The following is a 13,102-nucleotide window of genomic DNA, read 5'->3' as shown; positions in this document are numbered from 1 at the left end:
GTTTCTATAAATAAAACAAGCTCAGTGTATTCACAGATGAATAGACTCCTGAGGGATTTTGTCTGGCTTTTTCACAATCAGAAAGAAAGAAAATTTGTTCAAAATGAAACAAGTTAAGTTTTACCAAGATTGGGCCGGGACAACCTGGTTCACATATGGGACGACAGCATCTTTTCTCACGTGTTCTCTTCACCTTCAGTGCAACAAAATGAGCATAATTATAACAAAATCATTTCACACAGAAAACCACTCTCTACCAATCAATTGCAAAATGTCACAGCAATGTATATACAGCCTGTGAATCAGGGACCTTGAGGAAAGCTCTATACAGTCATTGAGCATCAGTGGATCTTCTTACCAGATCAGGAGGCTGTTCTTGTCGATCATCTGTCTCCAGAGCGACTCCATCAGTAGAAGTGAAGGCTGAGATGAGCAGCAAAGCCTGCAGACACAACAGGACCAGCAGCACACTTTTGTCCATGGCTGATGGGCAGAAGTCCTCAAAAAGCCCACATTTATACGATCTCTGAGAGGAAGTTATAGCAGGGTTTGGCTGCAGTACTGCCAGCAGGATGCAAGTCATAAGGTGATAAGTGTTGATATCACTCTCATGTCCGTTGGCCATATGAGAACCACCCTCCCCAACCTGCAGGACATTTATCAGCAGCGCTGCAGGTCAAAGGCCAGGAAGATTGCGAGGGAGCCCACCTTGATCACTTAATAAATAATAACATGGTGCGTCAGTGCAAGAAAATCAGCTCATTTAGTCTGCAGTTGAGTCCTTGAAGTCACATTTTCTATACAAAAGTGAAAAATGCTGGAATATTTCAACCTGTTTTCAATGCAAATCTACTTGTTTCAAATATTTTCTAAAATCAAGTTGAAATTTTTTTTACAAGGCTTGTGCAGCAACCTGCCTTATTCTTTCTTATTTCAAGCTGTGCACACTCATTAAGAGCAAATTAAATATATTAAAACATCTTTACTGTAGTGCCTTGTCTTAACAGCGGAGCTCCAAGTCTGACATGATAACCAATAATGAATCTACAGTAATCAATTGCTCCACAAACCTTTTTCATTGAAATAATAAAGAGGAAGCATCTCATAAAAACAACCTTGTCAACCTTCACTCCAACCGACTGATGAGTGAAGAAATGAGGATAGATGATGCAATTTTTTAGACAGAAAACACCATATTTTGCTCTTGTTAAGAGTAAATGTGCAAAGACGATATAGCACCATTCAATTTGAGTTTCACTGCACTGAACAACGCTCAATTTGGCTAAAATGAAGCGTCCATATTTTCTTTGTTTTGAGGCACCTCTGGTGGTGGTATAAGTCGAATTGTTTCGCCAAGCAATTTACAAGTTGCAAATGTATCTAGTCATTAGACATGTGGCTACACAAATGCCTTGAAATTATCTTATTATTATTATTACTACTACTACTACTACTACTAATAATAATAATGATAATAATAATAATAACATCATCAACAACAATAATAATCCATCCATCCATCCATCCATCCATCGTCTATACCGCTTATCCATCAGGGTCACACGGAAGCTAGAGCCAATCCCAGCTGACTTTGGGCTAGAGGCAGGGTACACACAGGACTGGTCGCCAGCCAATCACAGGGCCACATACAGAGACAAACAACCACTCACACTCACACCTACGGGCAATTGAGAGTTAACAATTAACCTAGCTTGCATGTCTTTTGGATTGTGGGAGGAAGCCGGAGTACCTGGAGAGAACCCACGCTAGCATGGGGAGAACATGCAAACTCCACACAGAAAGACCCCAGGTTCAAACCGGGATTCAAACCTGGAACCTTCTTGCTGTGAGGCAACAGTGCTAACCACCGCACCACCATGCTGCCCTCATAATAATAATAATAATAATAATAATAATGATGATGATGATAATAATAACAATAATAATAATAACAAATATTATTATTCATAGAAGGCTTTTCTTGAAACTCAATGACACTTTATTCAAAACATTTTAACAAAAAAACAAACAAACAGTGATTACAAATTACAAGCAGTTATGAAAATGCAAGTTTTGATCATAGACTGGTTTTAATTAATGATTTGAACATGGATGGGATAGCTCTGTCACTCCAGGTCCGATGCTCGGCCCTGCTGGTGGCCAGGAGGAGATTGCTGCTCAAATCATCAACATTCAAATCTGGATAACTTAATTATCCCCTTACAAAGACTTTCTTGGTAGGAGGAGGCTAAACAGTAGAGACGGAGAGATGTACAATTAATAATAGCAAAGCACATCCAGATGTTATCATTGGCATAATAATTTTTGTCAGAGAAAAGAGAAATAAACAAACTTACTCTTCTGAAAGCTCCACATCCTCCTGATTTTCTCCCACAGCCTCTACTGAGCCACCTTTTAGACTTTGCTCCTCTGTCTCCAGTTCTTTTCTATAACAAAAAGGGGATAAACAAAGTGTTTTTACAGTCACTAATCTCTCAGTTAATAATGACCAACTACTTTAGTTTTGCAGCACTCTCCCTCTCTCTCTCTTGCAGTGATGTTTACACTTAAAGCCACATTACACAAAAGTTGCTTTTTTCTTGAGACTTGGCACCCCCACAGTTAGCACACTTCTGTCATAAATATAAATTGCGCCTCCCTTTTTAGCTTCTTACTTTCTCTGTCAATGTTCCTTCTCATAGATCCCTGAAGACCCAAGTTATAAAGTGCAAAAGCAGGCATTCAGGGCGTGGAGTGGGAGTGACAGAGGCACCATTCTCCCTGTTACAACTCAGTGTGCCATCAAAATGATTTTGAAGCTGTAAAATAGCTGTATAACGTTGCTTTAAACAGTCAAATGAGAAAACACCATCTGGAGCAAGGACCTTCTTACAATACAAGAAAAGCTCCTTGCAGTTAGTGGATCTTCTCACCAGTTCAGGAGGCTGTCGTTGTTGACCGTCTGTCTCCAGAGCGGCTGCATCAGTAGAAGTGAAGGCTGAGACGAGCAGGAAAACCTGCAGACACAACAGGACCAGCAGCACACTTTTGTCCATGGCTGATGAGTTGAATAGTCTGATACACACAGGTGTTGATATACTCACTGCTAAACCACTTTCATGTAGTCAAAGAGGAAGTAACAACGAGACAACACCCTTTACATCATTAGAAAGACGTCAGAGAAAAGTTTCATGAGCCTAACCTTCACAATAACATGAGAAATTACACCTTTGGTGTGGTTTACAGAAGCAATAACAACATGTTGATTCTCAAGCATAATGTGGGAAAGTCTCAGATAGCAGGTACAGGTATTCTGATGAAACTGTGATGTTGATCGCTGGCCAACACATCATGGTGTAATTACACCACAGTATTCAATAACTCAACAAAATGTAGTAAAGTTTCACGTCACCATGTAATAACACCAGCATTTTATAAGTCTTTTGCATGTTGTAATAATCAGCCTGAATGAAATATGTAAAATAATTTCCCAGTTTTGTTATAAATTATAACATATTGTGCTGGCTATTACAAATGTGGGAGTTGGACTTGTTTTTCAATAAGAAAGTAATAACATAGTGAATATGTAATTACCAATCAAAGTCGATGCCTTCACTCAAGAAAATTGTTATAAAATAACATGCAATGCATAAAATAACATCTATTTTATGCATTGCAGTGTGAATCATACTGACTGAGAATTCATTTAAAAAGATACCCAGTGGATTCATGGTGTCTTTTATTGGCCAAAACTACATCCACTGCCACTGTACTCTCATCTTAATAGAGACTGTACTCAAGGGTTCATAGAGACATGGAGACTGCAAGTTGTAATATTTACATAAAAAAACATCTTCTTCTACTTTTCATTCATTGTTTCATCAATGTTACTCCTTGGAATCATTTCAAGTGTTTTTAAAAAAAATTAAAAATTCTGTGAAAATATAGTTAACTTGAAAATGTCCCACTCATTGCATATATTGTTTACTACTCTTTAATAACAAATGTAAGGGATCCTTATCAAATATTTATGCATATAAGTTTACAACTACAAAGACCGGTTGATATATTGTTATCAGATCTTTTGAAATTTTTAAATGTCAGCATCTGTTTCTGCTATTTGTGTTTAGCATGACCGATCATCCGTACGCAGTGTTTGTGCATTGATTTGATCATCAGTTCATGGTACTGAAATGAGGATATTGCTCCAAGAACTACTGCAATTGTAAAATAATGAGGAAACACCACAGAACTTAAGAAATACCAAGAAATAATGGGGAATTTCCATGTAGTCTGACAAATCTGTCATATCTCACATCAACACTATTTTACAGTGATTTCAGTGTAAATGGATCACTGAGTGTGCCGGGTCAGGGACCCTTGGGAAGGGGAAAGGGGGTTGTCTCTCATAAGTAGTAAAATATCTATGCAGAAAAGTGTCAGTGTGGATATGCTGTGATAAGAAGTTTTGATCAGTCTGATAGCGTCTCTTCATCTCCAGTATGAGAGAAATATTCAATTTAAAGTGCAAATTTTGAACGAACAGCAGCACCTGAGAGTCCTGCTTCACCTGCAGAAAGTGACTGAAACAGATGAAAAAGAACCACAAAGAGACACAAAACAGGCATAAGATCACACCAAACGGTGGTGCCCTGGTGGATCACCTGGTAGACCGTTTAAATACTGTTGTGTGACAATGACCTGCACACATCGGCTCAATTTGTTCAGCATTTTCAAAGAGTGTCATGGCTGCAATTCCATTTAACCCAAGTTTTCCCTCGGCTGCCCGTTTTGTTTAACCTTTAACAGAAAGGTTAAAAAAAGGAGTTTTTACAGTGAGTGGTAAAATCCCCTTTGTCACCCCCCTGTTCATCTCCAATGAACTTAAAGCCTCATTTAGTAATGTCATTATTGAGAAAAATGCTGCCCCCCCCCCATCTCCTGTCATGTCCCTCAAAACAGGCAGTAAAACATTTCACCCCAAACTGTGTTTATTTAACTAATGCAGTTTTACATCACTGTAATCTTCCAGAAAAGTTAGATGAAAGGCATCTACTTGGATGTGTCTTTTAATGTTAGACTGTAACAAAGTACATTTATTCAAGTACTGAACTAAAGTACAAGTTTGAAGTACAAGTACAGCATCGCAGCACAGAAATCTGAACTCTTGTAGTGATTTGACCATGTTGAGGTGTTTGAATCTAAGTGATTGCACCACAAAAAGTTTTGTAAAAAATAATATAATCAAAAAGTGACAAAACAAGACCAAGAAGTAAAAATAAAACACAGCGAGACATCGTGGGCTCCCTCAGGGTTGTTTACCTCTTCGTCTGCTCCTTCACAGTTCCTCTCACCACATGATGCACTACTTCTCATGCAGGCGCAGTGTGTGTGTGTGTGCACTGATTCAATCATCTGTTCGGGCCATTAAATTGACGATATTGTGCTTCTATTGTAGAATAATGAGGAAGCGCCCCTGAAGTGAAGGAACACCAACAGATAAATGCACACACACAAACGCACACACACTGACTGTGTTTTGAAACCAAAAATCAAGAAATTTGATTTAATCCACCAGAAATATGGATGATTTTCCATATAGGCTGGCAGCTCTGTCCTTTCTGACACTGTTTCACATCAGTGCATTTCACAGCAATTTCACTGGAAATGCCACTCTGATGAAATGTCTGAGAATTTGTCATTTTTCTGTCCTCCAACTTGCAGTGCACATTGACAGATTACTGGAAGGGCATACCAGGTGAGGAATAGTACTCTGTCTAATCGATACAGAAACCAAGTCCTGTGGCCTTTACATTGTTTTATGGTCAGAAAGTTTGTATGAAATCCCTCCAAAAGAGACAGAGAGGGAGAAAGAGAGAGAGAGAGAGAGAAAGAGAGAGAGAGAGAGAGAGAGAGAGAGAGAGATTCAACATGAAACGTCCCTGCTGGCACTGAACCAACACTAGAGTGGCAGATTATCGGAGCACTGTGAGCAACGAGAAACTGGAAAGACACACAATAGCAACTATGTTAATTCTGTCACCAACAAGAGACAGAGCAACATGTGCTGCCACACGGCAACCTGTGTGAAGACAAAATGACCAAATTCTGTACCAAACGTCAAATACCAAGACTTTGAGACCCTCTCTGACAAAATATCATTCAGTATGTAGATCTATGTTTGTCTTTAAGACTAGAATGGTTGTAAAGCACAGGGACATATTGTTTAACGTGGAGCAGACACTGGGATGACATCAACCAGTTTTGTAATTAGTGGCAGTGGAAATTACTTGAAATTACAGTCACCACTCAAACAAAAAAAGTCACAAAAGACTTCCTACTCTATGATACCAAAACCAAAATACCGGGGAGTAGCACCCTTGACGCTACACAGCGTATCACAAAGCTACCAGTTACACGGTACACAAAAGGGTAGCTATCCTAAGCCCATTCCTCTTACAACCTGACAGGGTTGAGCTGGTAACAGAACCACAGTTACTTGAGGCAAGCTGTTTTACATAACTGAGTGACCAGTGACCAACACCACCAAAAAACTACATCCATCCGAGAACAACAGCTGCCCCGACTGCTAGCTCAGGTCTCCTTCAAAAGGAGCCCGCGGTGTTTGGGAGCTCCCTCACTGGACGGTCGATCATCCAATGACAGCAGGTGGAGGGAGGGAGAACCGGTTGTGGGCATGCCGCACTCTGGGAAAAGACACACCTCCAGTCCACAGACGGTGCTCCGGGACAAACAGGGGAGAAAGGGTGAAACACTACATACAAAAGGCCATGGGCCGTAACAGTGCCAAGCAGAAAGCCACACAGTATCTGATTATAAATCTTTTATTTTGTAAATAAACAATTTGTACTGTGAGTTTAATGAATTATCTTACATTTTGTAAGCTCAGCATCATACAGTAGATACATCTCCACTCATCAAAGTAGCATGGCAGGTTGGGAAAAGCTTGTTTTGAACTTTTGCTGCTCAAGTGAACCAGTGAAATTGGCTGTTTTCATCATGTTGACGTGCTCTTCGTTTCCTTGGCATGACGTGTGGCTGTGGGTGTGTGAAGAGGTTTGAAGTTCTAAACAGTAGGACAGACAGAGACAGAGAGAGAGAGAGAGACGTCATGAGAGATATAATCTACCGTTACAGTCATGAGCACATTCAGAAATCACAGTTTCTGGTATTAATTTTTTTAGCTTCTCCCAAAATGTAGCTTTGTAACATATCACAAGAGAGTCAGAGTGAAGAACAATTAACTCAAAGTGAACTTACTCGGAAAAGCCCACATCCTCCTGGTCTTTCCTCACAGCGTCTCCTGATCCGAATTTTTGACTTCACTGCACTTCCTTCCTACGATAAAATGACAAATGATAAAACAGAACCAATAACTCCTCTTTTGCAGCTCTCTCTCTCTTTGTTTGACATATAAACAGTCCGATGTGAAAACACCATGTGGATCAAGGACCTTCTTACAACACAAGAAAAGCTCCTCAGTGGATTTTCTCACCAGACCAGGAGGCTGTCGTTGTTGACCGTCTGTCTCCAGAGCGGCTGCATCAGTAGAAGTGAAGGCTGAGACGAGCAGGAAAACCTGCAGACACAACAGGACCAGCAGCACAGTTCTGTCCATGGCTGATGGGCTCAATGGTTTAGTACAGCTGCCACACACACACGCAGATGTTTATATTCCTGCTCCCGACCATGATCACTTACATGGAAACAGGAGAAACAAAAGCACAGAATAAATGTTGCAACAATCACTTCTGTAGAAAATAAGAAGAACAGCAACTGCACTATTAAGCAACACCAAGGGATACGGTACATGCCCTGCGCTCTCTTTCACACAGGAAAAATCTTTAGGCACACATCAACACAATTTGGCCAATATTTTTTGATAAATGTATGTGCATATATAAACACATACATATATAAGATAGTACAGTATACCACTGTGATCAAGTTGCTTTCAAATGACTTGTGCAGCAAAACACTGGATAAGCTCACAGACTTAAAGCTTTGTTTTCTATCTGTTCTCTACATGTCCCTGACCGTATTCTTAACACGGGGAGAGTGATGATAAAATCAGTTCCTCAGATTGGATCACAGCTTAGAAAGGCCTTTTGGCGACTCAAAACAAGTTGAGGAGCAGAGGGTTTACAGATAAATGAACTGAGGATAATTGATAGAGAACAAAGGAAGGAACTGTGTAGAAGCTATTTATTTGTTGTTAGTATTTAGTTGTTGTACAAATAGTTTGTATTGCTTGTTTGATTATTCCAAATGCTTTATTTAGATTACATTGTGATAGTATTTTCTTTTGCTAATTATTTGTTTATTTAAGTTATTTTCTTGTTTAGTATATCTAGCTTTTTGCGTAACTTGTATTTAGTTTGTTTTGTCGTATTGGGTAATACTGTGGGCACCAGACTCCATATAGATAGGTAGGCAGGTGTAGGACCAGCATGCATCTGGGTGGGCTAATGGTTTTTTACCAGCACAAGAGAAGCTTGTTTGTTTGAGAAAATAAACCACCTGAGAATATTTAAGTAACAACAAATAACTTACTGGGTAAATACTAAGTAAGAAATAGATTTTGAGCTTACTTGATTTAAAAGGTAAAATTTTCAGTCACTGGCATAATGTCACGTTACTTTTTTTACGTTAGCTAACATTCAGGATCCAAGCTGCGTCCATATCCTGATGATACAGCCACAACGTAAAAATAAAATTTGAATATTTCCTTCACAACATTGCAGAGAAATCTGCCAGTTATTACAGCTCCGACGTTGTTTGTGCTTTGCTTTGCTCCAGCAGACACCGACTTGTTTGGGTTGTTGATGAGCTGAACATGCTGTTGCTGCTGAAGGTGAACATCTCTAAACATCTGTGCAGCAGTCGATGTATCACTTATTGCATGAAAATACTCCACAGCATATTTCTGTGGAGGGGTTCTTGAGTTTTGTGAATTAATTGCCAGACTTGCTCCAATACTTGCAAATTCATCTGGCTCATTAAAAGGGTAGCCGTGTTGAATTTTTGAAAAGGCCGAGCCTGAACGCTGTGACGTTGATGAAGATGATGATCCCACAATGCTGCGTCCCTCTGTTATGATTTAGTTATCGATATTCACTCCAAAACATCCATCCCCATAAAACCCAAACATTACTCATTAGGAAAACATGTATTTATTGTTCAGTTCCCTGAATAACCGGCTTTGATTGCTGTCCGTAATGTTCATGAGTTGGTAGCACTGTTTGGGTTACACTGTCATGGGTCACTGGGACACCTGAAAATCATGTAGCCATTGTTAATGTTATTAGTGACACTTGTACTGTAAACAACACTGTAAACAAATATAAATATTAAGGAAATGAAACAAATAAATCCTCTTCCAGTGTATTAAAATCAATTAGCCTCTAAGTCTGTAGAAGATATTCAATTAGACACTGTACAAATGTGATATTCAGGTTTCATCTCCATCTCCTGTTATATAATCTACACTTCAGACAGTGTAATTCTCCACCTGTCCACTAGTTGGCCTCCTGCACACATGCTCCTCATTTTCCCATCAGGCCACAGCTTCCTGTAACCTGCTTAACCTCACCAGGCCGAGCTCTCTGTAGTCTGTAGCTCTCCTCTTTTTATACAAAAAAAAAGCTGTTACAGGTTTTTACACCAGTGTCTGAGGGTGTTAATGTGACACAGTGACATGTAGGTATTAAGTTGTTGGTCTAACTTTAATTATCCCGGCAGGAATCCAGAGGCGCCGTCAAGGGGGGGCTAGGGGGGGCCATGGCCCCCCCTGAAAAAAGCTTGGCCACCCCGGTGGGCCCCCCAGTTCTGATCGGTCAAGTTCACATTTGAAAATTTCGGAAATTGTAACTACGTTGTCCGAGTGCAAGTGAAGGCAGCACTGCAGCAGCTGCTGCCCAAACTCAGAGACGGACAGTGGAAGTCATTTTCAACGGCAGCTGTTGAGACAAGCAGACTACCAACAGGTAAGTCAGTCAAACTGTATTTACTTTTAGAACAAATAGTACGTGTTTGGTAAACTGTGTCTGTGCTGAACCTCCTGCTGGCTGCTCTCCGTTACTGAGCATCTCATTAGCTTGTGTTAAGGGCCGCTAGCGTCGGATCACCAGCACCTGTGCCGTGATGCTACGGCAATTTGCAGACAATGAAGAGAAAGTCTACGGACATCTCTTCCATATGTGTGATGATGCAGGCCAAGATAACACCGCCGAGCAAACCCATGAACAGACAGGGACAGAGACAGAGCAGGGCAGTGCAGAGGAGCAGGGTCAGGCAGCGACAGGTCCAGAGAACAGGGAAGAAGTAAGGCAGCAGGCCAGACAGGACACAGCTGTTCATCCTACTGCTGGACCAACAGGTGAGCTGAGAACAGGGTCCCTCATGAGGAAATGAATGGCAAGAGAGTAACTTCACCTGGATAAACGCGTGGTAACAAGGTGTCAACACTGAGTTATGAATCCTGGTGCAACAACAGAAAGTTTCTCATTCATGTTTACAGGTAGATGAGTTTGAACAGTCAAAACAGAACTGACTGTGGGTCCATAATACAATTGTAATCTGGGAATACTATGGACAGCTACTCATGTTATTACCGTTGGTTTTGCTGCTGCTGTTTTAAATTCAGAGTAATTTATTGTCTTCATGTTTCATCACAGATATTTCCCAGTCAACATCAGAGGGCCCAAACAGCAGCATCTCAAGTTTTTCCCTCGTGCTCTTCAAGGGGGCAGAAGACGAGGCTTCAAGAAAGACTGGCACAGTGCACACATGGCTAGAATACTCTCAGAGCTATGGTCAAATGTCTATTGTCAAAGACAATGCTTTTGTGGACATAGCCTGTTAGATGTTTACAGCAGAATAAAGCTGTATTGAAAACAATCAAAGGCCTCTGTGTGGTGCTTTGAAACTTGAGTAGACTTGTTCCCTGTAACTGTTTAGTTCATTACATGAATGTACTCCCTAATAGTAAAGCTGTATAATACAACTACCCTATTAGAACAATAAATTTCCTAACTCATAAATAAACCAACACTTAATAAAACAGGCTTGTACTGTATTAGTCCATGTACATCTAAGTAACATTAACTGTAAAATTAGAAAGTATATGAGAACGTGATTCCTTAACTGTCATATTGACACTGATCTTGACTAGCCTCAATACTTACAACAGCTTTTCTTCTTGAAATTCCGTTATTGTTTTTGGTTTTGGTGTGCCACCCCAGGATTTTCACTGGCCCTATCAGGCCCCCCCTGTGAAAAATTTCTGGGGGCGCCCCTGCAGGAATCTCCTCCAAAAAGACCCAACGATCATCATCTGAATGCGTCTTCTATGCGGTCTAATCCCCATTTTTTTCCCTCAAAGTGAACTTGTCACACAAACCCTCATCTCTTCCATGTTAATCCGTTTTGTGCAGCAGAGAAACACTGGAAGTAGATCCAGATCAGGCCTGATTCCCTCTCAGAAACCAGACCAGGAAACTCCTCCCCTACCTCCGAGACGCAGGAAAAGAGTTTTAAAAACATCTGCGACATTTGTTTTAACAGATTTTTTTGGCGACAGCTCACATATAATTCACAGGAGGAGTAAACGGATTGGAAAAGTGTGTGTGTTTTTTTCCTCCTTTGTGGTTCTGTGGAGATGCACCGGAGGTCAGCTTCACTCAGCTGAAGCAACACACACACACACACACCGGTGAGTTGAATTTACAATTCAGTCATCATCACTTTACCATGAACTGGTTAGTTTGGAGATTTTGAGAGACTTTGCTTCCATAACGTGTCTTCTTTCGGACGAGTGCAAAGAAAACGCCCAAAATACACATTTAGGTGTTTATTTGACTACAGTTCGCCCATTTGCGTCTGTGTCTTTTAAGGCCACTTTCTAAAAATGAGTTTTTACTCAAACTCGGAGCCACAAATCTCCACTTCAGTAACACTAAACAGATACCAAACTTCCAAGCTGTGTTCATATGTGTTTTCAGAGGGGTTTGTTCATAATGCATCAATCAGAGCCTGAGTTATACAGCATATAAGCAGTGTCTTCTGATTCTTGGAGTGATTAAAAAGAGATGTTCAAATGTCCTCTGTGAAAACCTTTGGCTTTAGTATGTCAACAAAAAGAAACAAGTAAATGTCTCATTTGCATACAAAATTTCACCAAACTTGAGGCACAAAAATATTGTCTTAATGTAAGTAATGAACTGGGGTACTTTCATTGTGACATCCATTAATTACATTTTTATCTAACCTAATTTACCGACATTGTCTCCCCTTAAATTTTATGACTCTGTTAGAGCAACGAATCACATAAAACCCACAGAAATTCCTCTTAAATTATAATATTTTTTGTTACCAGCAGCCTGCACAAAATATTTGCGTGTAACTTGTCTATAATCACTCGTGAGTGTTAATTCCAGTTTGGATGGCCTTTGATATGTGTCCCCTGTGAAATGGCTCACAAGATCTTTTGTATTAAAAGCGCAAAGAGTAGTACTGTTGATACTGAGTAGTGTTTGCACTGACGTGTGTAAGCAAGTGCATGAATCTTTGACAGCTGTCCTCTATAGCTGCTGATCAGTGTTACCAAATCAAACCAGGAGCTCAACGTCCACACAGACATCTGCTATCATGGTGGCCTAAATCATAGAAAAGTGGGTCTGGACTGAGGGAGGAAGAGGGAGAGGGAGAGGAAGAGGGAGAGATTTCCTCCTCAGGAATGCTAATCAGAAAACCCAAATCCTGCTCAGTGTTAATAACCCAGATTTACATGTGTATGTGGCTTGAAGGACGTCAAAATTAGTTTGAAGTGCTTGAGGATTACAGTTCTGCTCTCTATAACATCAACCTTGTGTGTGTGTGTGAGAGAGAGTGTGTGTGTGTGTGTGTGTGTGTGTGTGTGTGTGTGTGAGAGAGCTGCAGGATAAATGCATACGATAAAAAGTCTTCGTTCAGCAGATGTGGTCATTTTCTCTCACTGTGACACAGTAGAAACATGCAGGACGGCCTTTAGTGAGTCAGTAGGACTGAAGGGCAGCCTACAGGGAATATTTCACCATAATCT

The 13,102-nt window shown here is 40.4% G+C and overlaps 1 long non-coding RNA gene across 1 annotated transcript; it reads right to left on the bottom strand.

Annotated features, from left to right (window-relative positions):
• Window positions 1-2,071: 2,071 nt before the first annotated feature.
• Window positions 2,072-3,110, bottom strand: LOC139214717 (uncharacterized). Its single transcript, XR_011585473.1, has 3 exons — window positions 2,934-3,110; window positions 2,358-2,447; window positions 2,072-2,248 (listed from the first exon to the last, which is right to left on the bottom strand). It is a non-coding gene; the product is annotated as an uncharacterized lncRNA (long non-coding RNA).
• Between the last annotated feature and the right edge of the window lie 9,992 nt (window positions 3,111-13,102).

This window comes from Pempheris klunzingeri, chromosome 15 (genome assembly GCF_042242105.1).
Source record: "Pempheris klunzingeri isolate RE-2024b chromosome 15, fPemKlu1.hap1, whole genome shotgun sequence".
NCBI lineage: Eukaryota > Metazoa > Chordata > Actinopteri > Acropomatiformes > Pempheridae > Pempheris > Pempheris klunzingeri.
The sequence above is the reverse complement of the archived record's forward strand: the minus strand, read 5'-3'. Positions and strand labels throughout refer to the sequence as shown.